This window comes from Peromyscus californicus, unplaced genomic scaffold (genome assembly GCF_007827085.1).
Source record: "Peromyscus californicus insignis strain IS unplaced genomic scaffold, ASM782708v3 Scaffold_7__1_contigs__length_154581171, whole genome shotgun sequence".
NCBI lineage: Eukaryota > Metazoa > Chordata > Mammalia > Rodentia > Cricetidae > Peromyscus > Peromyscus californicus.
Genome location: NW_026294595.1, coordinates 54,461,127 through 54,473,475, shown reverse-complemented (window position 1 = coordinate 54,473,475; position 12,349 = coordinate 54,461,127). Strand labels below are relative to the sequence as shown.

Here is a 12,349-nt window from a genome sequence, read left to right as displayed (position 1 = left end):
CCTGTCTCCCTCGGTTCATGAGCCTCTCTATTGCCCCATTTTCCCTTTCTAGAAAAACACAATACAACACAACACAACACAACACAACACTACCAGAATTCCCACTTCCTTTTTACCTGGCTATTTCACTGAACAAAACTGCAAATAAAAGGTAACTATTAATAACAAAAGCTCACATTTAGTGAGAGCCTGTTGTGGGCCAGGCACTGGGCCAAGGGCTTTAGGGACATTATCTCACTAATCCACACAGTGACTCTATGAAACACACACAAAGAATGTTTGCCTTCCCCAGACAAGGTAACTGTGATACAGAGAGCTTAAGGGACTGCAAAGTGGGATCACAGAGCTGGTTTGGGACAGAGGTAGCTTTTAATCCAAGTGTACAGGCTCCTGTTCCCATGCTCTTGAGCAATGTGCCGGGATCATTTCCATGAGCATGTTCTGTGGGTACATCAGGGTGAGCTGAGAATTGGCTGGGCATGAGGGGAAAGGGGGGCAATGGGAAAGAGAAGGAGAATGCATGTGGGAAGTATGGGGATTTGACTGCAGTTCCTGGAGCAGATATCAGCCAGGAAGATAGCATTTACATTTAATCAGCAGCACTTTCGTTTTTAACAGAAAGAGATGAAATAGATTTGCCCAAGGAGGTTGAACCCCAGTTCTCATTTTCTGCAGCTGTAATTTCCTTGAAACTCACAAACACAATTTGAGGAACGAAGTAGGTGGGATGTGGTAAACATGGTTTCACTTCCTTTTAGCCCCATTTCACTCTTTTGGATATGTTTTAAAGTGTGCCCATGGATGTCTAGGCATGGGGAATTTTCTTTCCAGAAAACGGGCTGAACTGGACAGAGAGAGACATTTGATTCAGGCATTTAGATGGTTGCCATGCGACCATGCAAAACTAAGATTAGAAATAATCCAAGGTCTCCCAGAAAGAGCCAAAAACTGGAGGCCATGACAAGGGCAAACACTTCTCCTCTGTGGAACAACTACCAACAACTGGAACTGCTTAGTCTCTTGACTTAGGTGTTGAGCCAGATGCCAGATAAAGCTGTTTTCCACTAGACTAGAGGGCCCCGGGCACACCCCCGTGTGGACCCATGTGCCTACAGCAGCTGTTTCCTCCCTTCCCCTCCTGATCCACGTCTACTCCTTGCAAATGTCTTGAGCTGTGCAGAAGACTGTCTATAAGATACAAGAGACACTTGTTGGATGTCGGACCTTGTCAGATGTAAGTGGTGAGGCCTGTTGTCATCACTGGGTCTCACAGCCTTGGCCAATGTTCTTTTCCTGGCCAGGCTAGCTGCTTGTGTTGTTCTGTCTGGCCACAGGGGGATTCCCCTGTGTGTGCAAATGAGAATGCAGCCTCAGACACCCTCCCTGATTTCTGGAGTTCTGGTTCAGGTTGTTCCTTCCTACCTGGTGCTCTGTCCCACAGATCTTGGGTGTTGGCTTTTCTGAAGTCTGGCCCTGACTTCTTACGTCAGCCGGTGCCATCACAACCTTTGTGTTCTGTTTCCCTTCTCCGGGTCACACCTTTGTCTTCTCTTGCTCACCTAAGGCCCAGCAGGAAGTTCAACTCCTCCTTCTCACCCAGAAACTGAGGTTTTTTTTGGTTCAGTTTGATGCTTCACTCGTAAAATCAGAAAGGTGGTCAGAAGTTTATACTCATAAACTTTATCCTGTTGGCTCCAGTCTGAAGTACTTTGATTTTGGTACCTAAAGTTTTGATTGATGTGCTTTGATTTCATCTTCCTCCTCCCCCTCCTCCTCTCTCTTCTCCTCCCCTTCCGTTTTGGCTCATCCTTCTTGTATGGCTTGCATATTCATTTACTCATCAAGTCCAATTCCTTTGTCTCCATTGCTCTTCCTACTCTTAATTTTTATACTCACCCCATTTTCCAAAGAGGAGTTTATCATTTTGTCTTTTCAGGAGGCAGCTGGGGTCTTAATAGAAAAAGTCAGTAATTAGAACCATGGCAAGAAAATTAAATTAATGGCTAACTGACTAGATTTTTAAAAAATTAGAGTATGTTTCTGTTAGCATCTCAAAAGTATAAGCTTGCTTCATAATAGTACCAAGATGTTTGCTTGCCCCAAGATTTCATAATTTTACAAATCAATGTCACTTCCATTTTCAAGGGGAACTGAAAGTAAAGGGAAATTGTTTCTTGATGAGGAATATTTTTGATTTCAGAAAGTAGATGCAAAATAGAAATCCATTAAAAACCAAATTACAAACACATTAGAACCTCACTTGCAAGCCAGAGGACAACGTGGCTGCTGACCTCCATCCCACACATTCTATCGATCTTTCTCCCCTTTCTTCACCTGATCCAGCTCCAGATACTCAGGTTCCCATCAAAGGAAAGAGTAGACATTTTCCAAGAGGGAACTTGCCCGCCACAGCCACTCTGCAGGGAAGGCCGAGTTTGGAATGGTGGTAGGGACGACAGACATTTGAACACGTCGAAGTGTCTATATGGAGTATCACAGTAGCTTCTGAGACCATGAGATGCCAGCTGCACCACCAGGTCACAAAGCACCACGGTTCCAAAATGTCATGGATCAGAAACTTAAGACTCAAGGAAGTCAAGGAAGTTTGACTGTGTGCGTTGAGAGTGCCAGAATAGAGCTGTGACCTTTAAGCCCAACTCTCTGATTCTCTGTTCTTCACCATGAAATGGAAATTCCCATTTAATATTGTAATTAAATAATACAACCCCATTCCTTGCACATGGAAAATACCCACTACGTAGTAACTTTAGGTTTAAGAACCTGTACGAAGAGCCACGTGGTTGTTTCAAATGATTGCAGCAGGGTGAGACATTCCAAACAGTGGTGCTCATTTCAATTAAACAGGAAGGAGGTCATGGTTGAATTGGAGGAGATAAGTATTTCTCTTCTGATAACAAAGGCAGGATTTAGAATTGAAATATTAGCAGGTAGGACTTTCAGAGGTCCTATTTAACTTTTTACTGTTAATAATAGAAAAAAACCCCAAACTCAGAAGTTTACATTGAATGAAATGAGGATATGACCATCCAAGGTATGGTTGAGGAGAAAGTTTTTATTGTATATACAAGGGCAAGAACAGCCAGAGGCATCTGGAAGAGTCCAGAGCAGGAAAGCAGTAGACTGAACATGATCAGTATTCTGAACTGGGCCATGAGAGGAGAGAAAAGGAAGAGAGTGAGAGAGGAAGCAAAGGAAATGTGGTGGTGGTGGAGAGTACACATGGCTGAAATGGCGGGTCATATAGGACTCAGAAGCTGGGGGAAGGGAAGCCCAGGAGCTGGAAGGGTAGGGAGCAGGTGAGAGGAGTTGAGAGGAGCCACGGGTACTGAGTGAGTCTGGAGGTCAGCATGTACTTTAGTACACTAACAGATACCTCTGTTGGCCATTCGTCCTGAGTTTCTTTTGGACCTGGCAATATTTATCTGAAATAAAGCATTCTGGGTAAACTGAGACATTTGTCATTGTTATTCTATAAGGAATGAGGAACAGATTCATACTGTTTTTTCATCCTGGAATCAAATAGGTTTGAACGCCAAGCAGCCTCACAGAATGAATAGTAGTAATGGTCACATTTCCTCGCTTCTTCTAAATCTAACCTACAGTCTAATGATAATTCTGATCATTGAGTGGCTTTTATCTCTTCAGATGGTAACATCTGTCACATGAGCAAGGCACATTGTATTATGATATTTTCATGCATTCCTTTGCACGCAGTTATGATACAAGTTACCTATAATAGAATGTGATAGTCAAATTTAGACTCACAGTCAGGCCAAAAGCCCTTGGCTTCTGGTCCCCTTCATCTCCTCCTAGGCTTTAATTGACATCATTCTTAACCAAAGGTGGCCTGCTACCACACACTATTTGGTATTAAGCCACAGGAAGTTTGAGTGTTTGGAAGTGCTCGGTCTGAAGTTTAAGTGACAGTGATGTCTAAAAGCAAAGGATGTCTATCTCTTTCTCTAAGTGCAGCTCCAACTTCAGAGCTCAAAACATAAAGCACACAGTGGGACCAGGCTACCTTCTGAAATATTCATTTGCCTTTCCTCCTTGTTAAAAATTTCATTTAGGAGTTATATGCGAGCTTCTATTAGCTCAGTTTCTATCCCTGCTTGAAAGAGGGTACCATTTTTTGTTCTATCTTATCGTGGTTAAACATATTAGTTGCATCTTAGCTGAATATTTTGCATCGGTGTAACTTTATTATCTGCTCCAATCCAGTGCATGTGACTTCCTTCCTATAAATCCTTCATTCTTCGTATTTTCCAGAATGGGAGGAAAGTAAGAGTTAATCAGGATTATGCTTATTCTTCCCACAGTTTTCGTTTCCATTGGCTACCAGTGCCTCAGTTGGTACTACAGATGTTAATGAACTTGGGGCAGAATTTATCCCTTTCATTCACTTGTTCATTCCCGAACCATGTTCAGTGTTTTGTTAAGCAGGTGATCTAATGTCATGCTGTTTGTATTCTGGTGGGAAGAGCCACGCAACAAATCAGTCTCTAAGTGAGATGTCCCTTTGTAGCAGGAGGTACGGTGTGGAATGTGATACAGAGGGACTGTGTGGCAGGGACTGTTTCAGGCTCTGGGGTCAAGGGAGGACTGGCTAAGAAGAGCTCCCATGATTTCCTGGAAGGTAAGTGGCCCCAACAAACACCAACAGTGCTGAATCAGAAAGGGCAGTGTGGCTGAGGGAGAGGAGACAAGAGGAGGAGAGTTGAGTGGAACCATGCTGACAGGCTCTAGTAACCATGGAGAACACTATCCTTTACATCGTACCTGATGGATTTAATGATCACCCTCCAGGGTGTGCACTGACTCATCATTACCCCTGTTTTGCAGAATAGGACCCAGGCCCAGAGAAGTTCACATCTTGCTATAGAATGTGTCCCATAGCAGGAGGAGGTGGAGGGCCGGCTTGCTTGTCTGAATTGTTCCATTTGATTGCTAGCTATTGGTCTTTCTCCTCTTTTGATTCAACTCGCATTGATGGCAAGGAGCCTGGTTGCCTCACTGTCCCGGACTCTCTTTTATTCTAGTATGTTCTAGAAGAATTTCATCTCTCTCGCTCGCTTCAAGTCAGGCTTCGCCTTTCCTGTAGGTTTCTTTGGATTTGTTTAAAACATTATTGAACATATGGAAAATAGCTATGACTTCAAGAACATATTGGCATCCCGTCGAGAAGATACGTGTGAAGTGTATGTGTTTTAGTAAAAAGGGACCCTTGGGGAGGAGGACTTTGTACACAGTACTTCAGAGAAGACAGACATACTCCTGAACAGAAGAGACCAGAGAGGGCTGAGTGGAGGAGTAAAAGTGGGAGGAACCACGGGGAAGAGTTTATCTTCAGGCCAAGATGCCCGGAGTGACCAGCTGTCACATAATAGCGCGTATCCCTTTGCATTTCTCGAATCTTCTCCTTTGTTCCCATCTCACCCTGCTGCTCCGATTACCCCTTGTCCTTTCGCCTGTGTCTGCATCGCTGCAGTCGCAGGAAGAGAAGCCACCTAGGAAAACCCTCAGCGTCCTTTCTTGACATTCACATATTAGGTAGCTTGAACTATTCAGGAGCAGGCATGACTTTAGAGAAAAGCCACATCGTAGTAACAATGTGTTGTTCTCACCTTAAACGGAAAACAAAGCAGTGCCAGCCCTCCAAGAAAATAGGGACCGTGTTCCTTTGCCCAACAGATTTGTTTGTGATTGAGTTCTGCAACAGTTCCATCAAACACTTCAGAATTTAAGAATAACTTATTTGGGGCTGGATGTGGTGGCGCACGCCTTTAATCCCAGCACTCAGGAGGCAGAGGCAGGCGGATCTCTGTGAGTTCGAGGCCAGCCTGGTCTACAGCACAAGTTCCAGGATAGCCAGGGCTACACTGAGAAACCCTGTCTCAAACAAACAAACAAACACAAAAAAGTAACTGGTTTTAATGGAGTTTGATGATAGATTTAGGTGGTAAATGTCAGGTACTAAAATTTGGGAAATTACGAAATTGAGTTCTTATGACAGTTTGAACTTAGCTGATTTTCAAATATCCCCATGTCTATAATAAGCTGTTAATTTTAAATGTTGAGTAAATGGCATCTTTGCAGTCTCAACCTGTTAACACTTAATAAACACCGTTAAGGTTTATGGCTTTTTTTTTCATCCTGAAACTCTTAGTATGGAGTATATCACAAAGCTTATAGGACTTGCCTTAAAGGAGTATCTATCAATTTATTTTTTTAATAAAATATCTATGTCATTCACTCTAAGGTGAATTTACTTTCTTATGAGGCTGATGATGTGATGTGAAGTTGCCTGAGTCCCTTGGCTTGGGAAGAGCAGAGACAACAGAGGGAGGCTGACTTGAGAGGTCGAAAGCTCTTCCCTGCTTGGTTGAGGAGGAGTTCTCTCAGCTTAGGGGATTTAGGAAGAAGAGATGGAGAAGGGGATGTGAGAAGACACGCTTAGGAATGAGGTGCTCAGCACAGTGCTGGTCAGAATAATGCTAACCCAAAGGTAACCCCAGTATTTCCCTTAAGTAGAAAAGCATTTGGCCAGTGTCGGGACAAATATGTCAGTGGCTCAGAGGTTAAGAGCACTGACTGCTCACTCTTCCAGAGGTCCAGAGTTCAATTCCCAGCAACCACATGGTGGCTCACAACCATCTGTAACGAGATCTGGTGCCCTCTTCTGGCCTGCAGTCATACATGCTGTATACCTAATAAATAAATAAATCTTTAAAAAAAAATATGTCAGAGAACATTCTCAACCCATATGAAAGTGAATTTTGTGAAGCCTTTGTAATGATAGAGTCATATAAATAGGTAAAAGCAGACCCCAGAGTGAATGCATGGGGTACTACTAACTATGTGTTGGTGGGGGAAATATAAAATGAAAACTTACTGGAAAGAGAAACATAAAAATGCAGCTTGATATTTTCCCAATGATCTCAAATATGTGTGTCTATCTGTTTATCTCTTGCTGTGCCATTTTGTTAAGCCTATCATGAGTTATAAGAAATGTCAACAATCCTCCTTTTGAGTATTGCTTTCATGTGATTCTTGGTCCCCCACCCCACCCCATGACTCCTGAAGGCTGTGGGAGTCCTTCAGTCTGTCTCCAGGACTGCCTTCATCTCTCCTCTTCCTTTGCTGCTCTGTATTGTGTTCTCGTGGTCCCTCTGGCTGCCTTTCTCTTTTGTTTGCTCCCTGTTTGTTTCCGTTCAGTGATTTTTCTTAGTTCTAATAACTGTTATTCCCATTTCTGGGATATCTGATTAATTATTCTGTATCCCATTTTGTTTTATTTCTGAGTACTTTTGTTTTGGAGTTTCCTTAAATTTAATTTTTTTTTGAGAATTTTTTTGCATTAGTACTGTATCTACATCCTCTCCAAACATTCTATTCCCCCCAGCTCCTTCCTTGGACCACCACCACTGCCTATCAAGTTCATGACCTCCTTTATAATTATTTTAATATAAATATATATACATATATGCATATACATACATACATACATACAGATAGACATTCATACAAATAGCCTACTGACTCCATTCAGTGTTATTCATATGTACATATATTTTGGGATGCCCACTTGAGATTGGATTACCTAGGAGAGGGCTTACCCCTGAAGAAAACATAGTCTCCTTCTCTCCACAGCCACTGATTGCAGAGAGCTCCTTATCTAGGGGCGGGGCTTGCGTGTTACAGGACCTCCTGATCTTTCATTTTGAGGGTTGGTTTTCCCTTTACCTCTCTTGGCTTCAGGTGTGTTTATTTTCAGGTGACTTCATTTGAACTGGAGTGCATTTCTCTGTTGATGGCTGAGGGTCTTAGCCTTGCTTTGCCTTGCTCGTTTGGAAAATGGTCACACCCTTACCAGTGTGATGGGATTTGTTCATTGGCCATTTGGTTGCTTTGCTCTCTGTTGGAGGATTTGTGGCTCTCAGAAGGATAACCAGGAAGCTAGCAGATGGTTGGTGAAATTCCTGACTGTCCTACTCTGTCTGACTCCATGGCCCTGTGGCTGTGGGCACAATATCTTTCAACCTCCTTTTGTAAATAGAAATAATATCATTTCCATGTCTGAGTTCATGTAGAATCCCAGCTATGGCATTCTTTTCATGGCACACATATGTTGGTCCCTATGGTCTTAGAGGAATGAATCTTTCAACCATCTGGACCAGAACTCAGGAGTCCTGTGACTCCAGCCTCATTTACTGTTTACTTTCTTACTTTCTATGTATTTAACACTATGTACCTACAAAATATTTGTGCTTATTATATGTTTTGTAGAGAAAAAGTATCAAAATATATAACAAATCAGCAAAAATATGTAAAAACATGCTTTTCACATTTGCAGTGCAAACAGCACTTTTTCAAAGCAGGGATGAAAAATAGACATAGTGCTTGTCTTCCCCCAAATAAAGATAGTCACAAACAAGAAAGGATGCTGTTCAGGTCTCAGTAAAGGGAGCAGCAAGCTAGATAGGAGACCCTCCCCACCCCGCCCCATCTCCAAGTGTCATTTGCCATAAACGGAAGGAAAATTCCGGTCAGCTGATCCTGTCTGCTGAGACAGAGTAAGCCCGTCAAGTGCTCACCATCTGGTTCAGCTCCTAATCCAGATGGGCTGCCAATAGTAATTTATGAAAGGGTTGAAAGCAACTTGCCATGCTCTGGCATGAATCATTAGAATGCATTAACTTGGGGGTTTGCTCCCCTCCCCCAGTCTCCACTTGTGACAGATGCAAAGATAGGGTGACTGCTTCCCTACAGTAAACAGAGTAGTCTATTCTGGGAGCAGAAGTCAATATGTCTTTCCTTTCTGAAAAAAAAAAAAAAAGAAACAAACAAACAAGCATTTATTCCCTCTTCCCCTCAATTGACTTAATAAGTAAAGGCGAAAATGCCCCCATGATGGAGCTTCTAGCAAATGTCTGAAGAAGCCTTCTCAATCTGACATGCCTGAGCATCTGTGATATTGGAATGCCAAAGTCAACCTCAGGAATAATCTGACGTGCCTCATGCTCACACTGCTGACAGGCGCCAACAAATCCATTCTCACAGAGAAAACCGAAAGGTCAATCAATCTTTCCAATGCGATCCCAGGCCCCAGATCATTAGCCGGTTGGTCATCCCTCTCCCTTCTCCATCAGCTGCACGGGACGGTGTCCTTTAGAGTGGGGATGCAGTAACCGGGCGCCATGGTTTGCTTCACTCAGGTTCTTTTAGCCACCATCAATTCTTGTCCCACCATTGGTTGAACATGATGGTAATGGAATAGCACTTGTTCCTTGTGAATGACAAAATTCTTTTCATTTATTTTCAAGTCATGTGAGAATGGCTAGCAGATTGGGGAATCATAGTTTTCCTTTGATCAAGCCAATTACTATTAAGGCACTGAAAAAAAATTGCCAGTGTGCATGCTGTCCATGTTTTAAAGGACTGCAAATAAGAATCAACATGGAAGGTTCTAGATGAAAATGATGGCATCTGGGCTGGTTGTAATCTACCAATCAGGGTCTCATTAAGGAAGCCTAAAGAGGGCCGGTAGCCCTAGGATTAGGAATGGGATAGATACTATCATTATATTCCTACTGGGGAAGAGAAATGAAAGAGATTAGCACCCATTCAGAGGGAGGTGGCCTTTTGAGGACAGAGAGAGAAGGAAAAGGGGACTGACTTGGGTAAGCAGGGCAGCTGGCAACTTCTCCAGCCAAGGACTGAGTCTATGCTGCAGACAGGAGCGGGGCAGAGTGGGCAATAATTCTCATCGGAGCAAGGTGACTCAGATTGTCCTCATAAAACTTTATTAGGGAAGGGAAGTGTCTATTGAATCAAACTATCCATGTTAAAATTGCTTGAACCCAACTGTAAGTGTTCACACACACCAGGAAAGAAACTAGGCATCTTAGGCAGCCTACAATGTCTGCAAATTGCCAGAAGTGCAATCATTTATTCACAGGCTACGGGATGCTATTACTGTGACATTTGAAGAATTCTGATTTCAGAATATCTTGTTTTTTTTTCCTTTTTGAAAATGTTGTATCCTTTGACAATTTCATACATTTTATATTGAATTTTGCTCATTTTTGCCATCATTCCCCTCTCTCATCTCCCTTCCCCTCCAGGTAAGATCCCTTTCCCCCTTTCCATCCTACTTGGATTTTTTTCATGTGACCCACTGGATATAATTATGGCTGCTTACATGAGCATTAGTAGGGAGTAATTTACTGGGTCATGGGCCACTTATCAGAAGCTATCCTACTGAAGAAAATGACAATACCTTCCCCAGAACCCTGAAAATATGCATAATCCCTCAGTGAGAGGGGAGGCCTCATAAGCCCTCTATGACTTGCATGATGGCCAAATCTTACGTAGGTTTTATGCAGGTAATCAGAGCTACATGGAGGGAGTTTATGAGTGCCACAGCCCTGTCAGGCCCTGAAGACACTGTTTTACAGTTCCCTTCTCCATCCTCTGGCTCTTATGTTCCTTCTGTTCCGTTTATGTTCTTTGAGCTTTAGGGAGAGTGACATCCCATTTAGGGTCAGTCACTCCACAGTCACCCAATCTTTGTCCTTGGACCACTTAGGAGTCTTTACATTAACTACTGCCCACTGCAAAGGGAAGATGATGCTCTGGGGGGGCGGGGAGCTAAGAGCAGCACTGGTCTGTGAATGTAAACCTAAGTGTTTAGAAGGCAGCTTGAAACTGTGTCCAGTTAGCAAAATAGCAATTAGGTTCTGCTTCTGAGCTTGATCTCATGCATCCCATAAACCAACTGTGGTGGCTTGTGCCTATAATCCCAGCACTCAGGAGATAGAGGCCGGAGGATCAAGAGTTCAAGGTCCCCAGGCTGCATAGAAAGATTGAGGCCAGGCTCAGATAGCTGGAACTCTTTAAAAAAGCAATGCATTAATCTTCTGTTAGAAGACTGTGTGCTCAAGGCTACAAGGATTATAGGAGTAAGTATGCCACCAGCTCTTCTCCTTAAAGAATTTACAGAATAAAAGATACAGTGCCTGATAAGAAACCGATGATCACAAAATGAGAATCTCCTAGGTGATTGAAAAACAGAGTCAGAAACAGACAGATCCTATTTTATTAGTTATGGTTCATCAAAATTAAAATTATGGTTTTGCAAAAGGTGATATTTTTATGGAAGCGATGCTTGATTTGGTTTTGTTTTCTTGTTTTGTGTTCTCTGTGCTGGAAGGACCTTCAGGGTATACAATTTGAACAAGATAGTATGTCCCTCTAGTGACCATTTTTCAGACTACATGCAGACAAGGCTTTTAGCTAGAGAAAGCAACCAATTTCAAAGGAAGCTTGCCAACCAGTCAGTCTATTTGTATGCAAGTCAGCAGCAGTCAACAGAAGAAAGTCGGGGGAAACACTATGCCATGTGTTACACACTCAGAAAAAGTGCAAGGAGACAGTTAAAAAAAAAGAATCAACTACAAGATCAGACATCCAGGTTCAAATGTTCAAATACTGTTTCTGCCATTCTGTGACTGGACAAGTTATTGAAAAAAAATTTAAAACAAGGTGAAGAGCCCTTGAGGAAGACACTCAATGTTGACCTCTAACCTCCACATGCTTGTAAACTCCTACCCACCATGCAACATACACAAAAAAACCACAAACACAAATATACACACACATACATTACACACATGTACACACACATACACATTCACACACATGCACACACGCACACATACACAGAGCTGGTTGGGAACCAAAGAGCAGTGTGAATAGTACCCTTCTTTGCTGGACTTGTTTACTGACGACTGCTGTACCCCAGGGAGTAGCCTATTCAAAATTTGTAAAAAATGTCTAACTGTAATGGATGTAGGGTGCATGTTGGAGTTGAAGGTGAGGAGCCACATGGTAACCCAGAAGTAGAAGTCAGCAGCCTTCATCTTGGTTGACACAGTTCTTTTTCAAATTCTATTTTACATTTCTAAATTTTACCAATAACTTGCAAGATGCTGTGACGTTTTCTGCCACTTCTCACTCTCTCCTCTCTCTGTGTCTACCTCTCCCTTCCATTAGCCTTCCCTCCGTGCTTTTCCATAGCGCTACACAGTCCTTTGATCTCTCCCACTCTGGATTTCAATATGCTATTGAAAACTTGGAATGTGTTGCTCATAGGACAACTGGACTTTCAAGAACTCCTTAGCACATCACCCCTTAGACGAAATCTTAGTCAAAATAACGTATATTGCCAGGATACAGCTTTTTCAGAATGCGTGGGTTTCTGTCAGTAAGAATTATTTCTAAAAATCTCCTGATGTCTTTATTTTCTTCACTGATTATGAGTATTTAT

At 42.6% G+C, this 12,349-nt stretch overlaps 1 protein-coding gene across 4 annotated transcripts in view; it reads left to right on the top strand.

Annotated features, from left to right (window-relative positions):
- The window catches only part of Ccdc141 (coiled-coil domain containing 141), a 164,301-nt gene that overhangs the window by 98,207 nt on the left and 53,745 nt on the right, over positions 1 to 12,349 (top strand). The window lies entirely within an intron of this gene.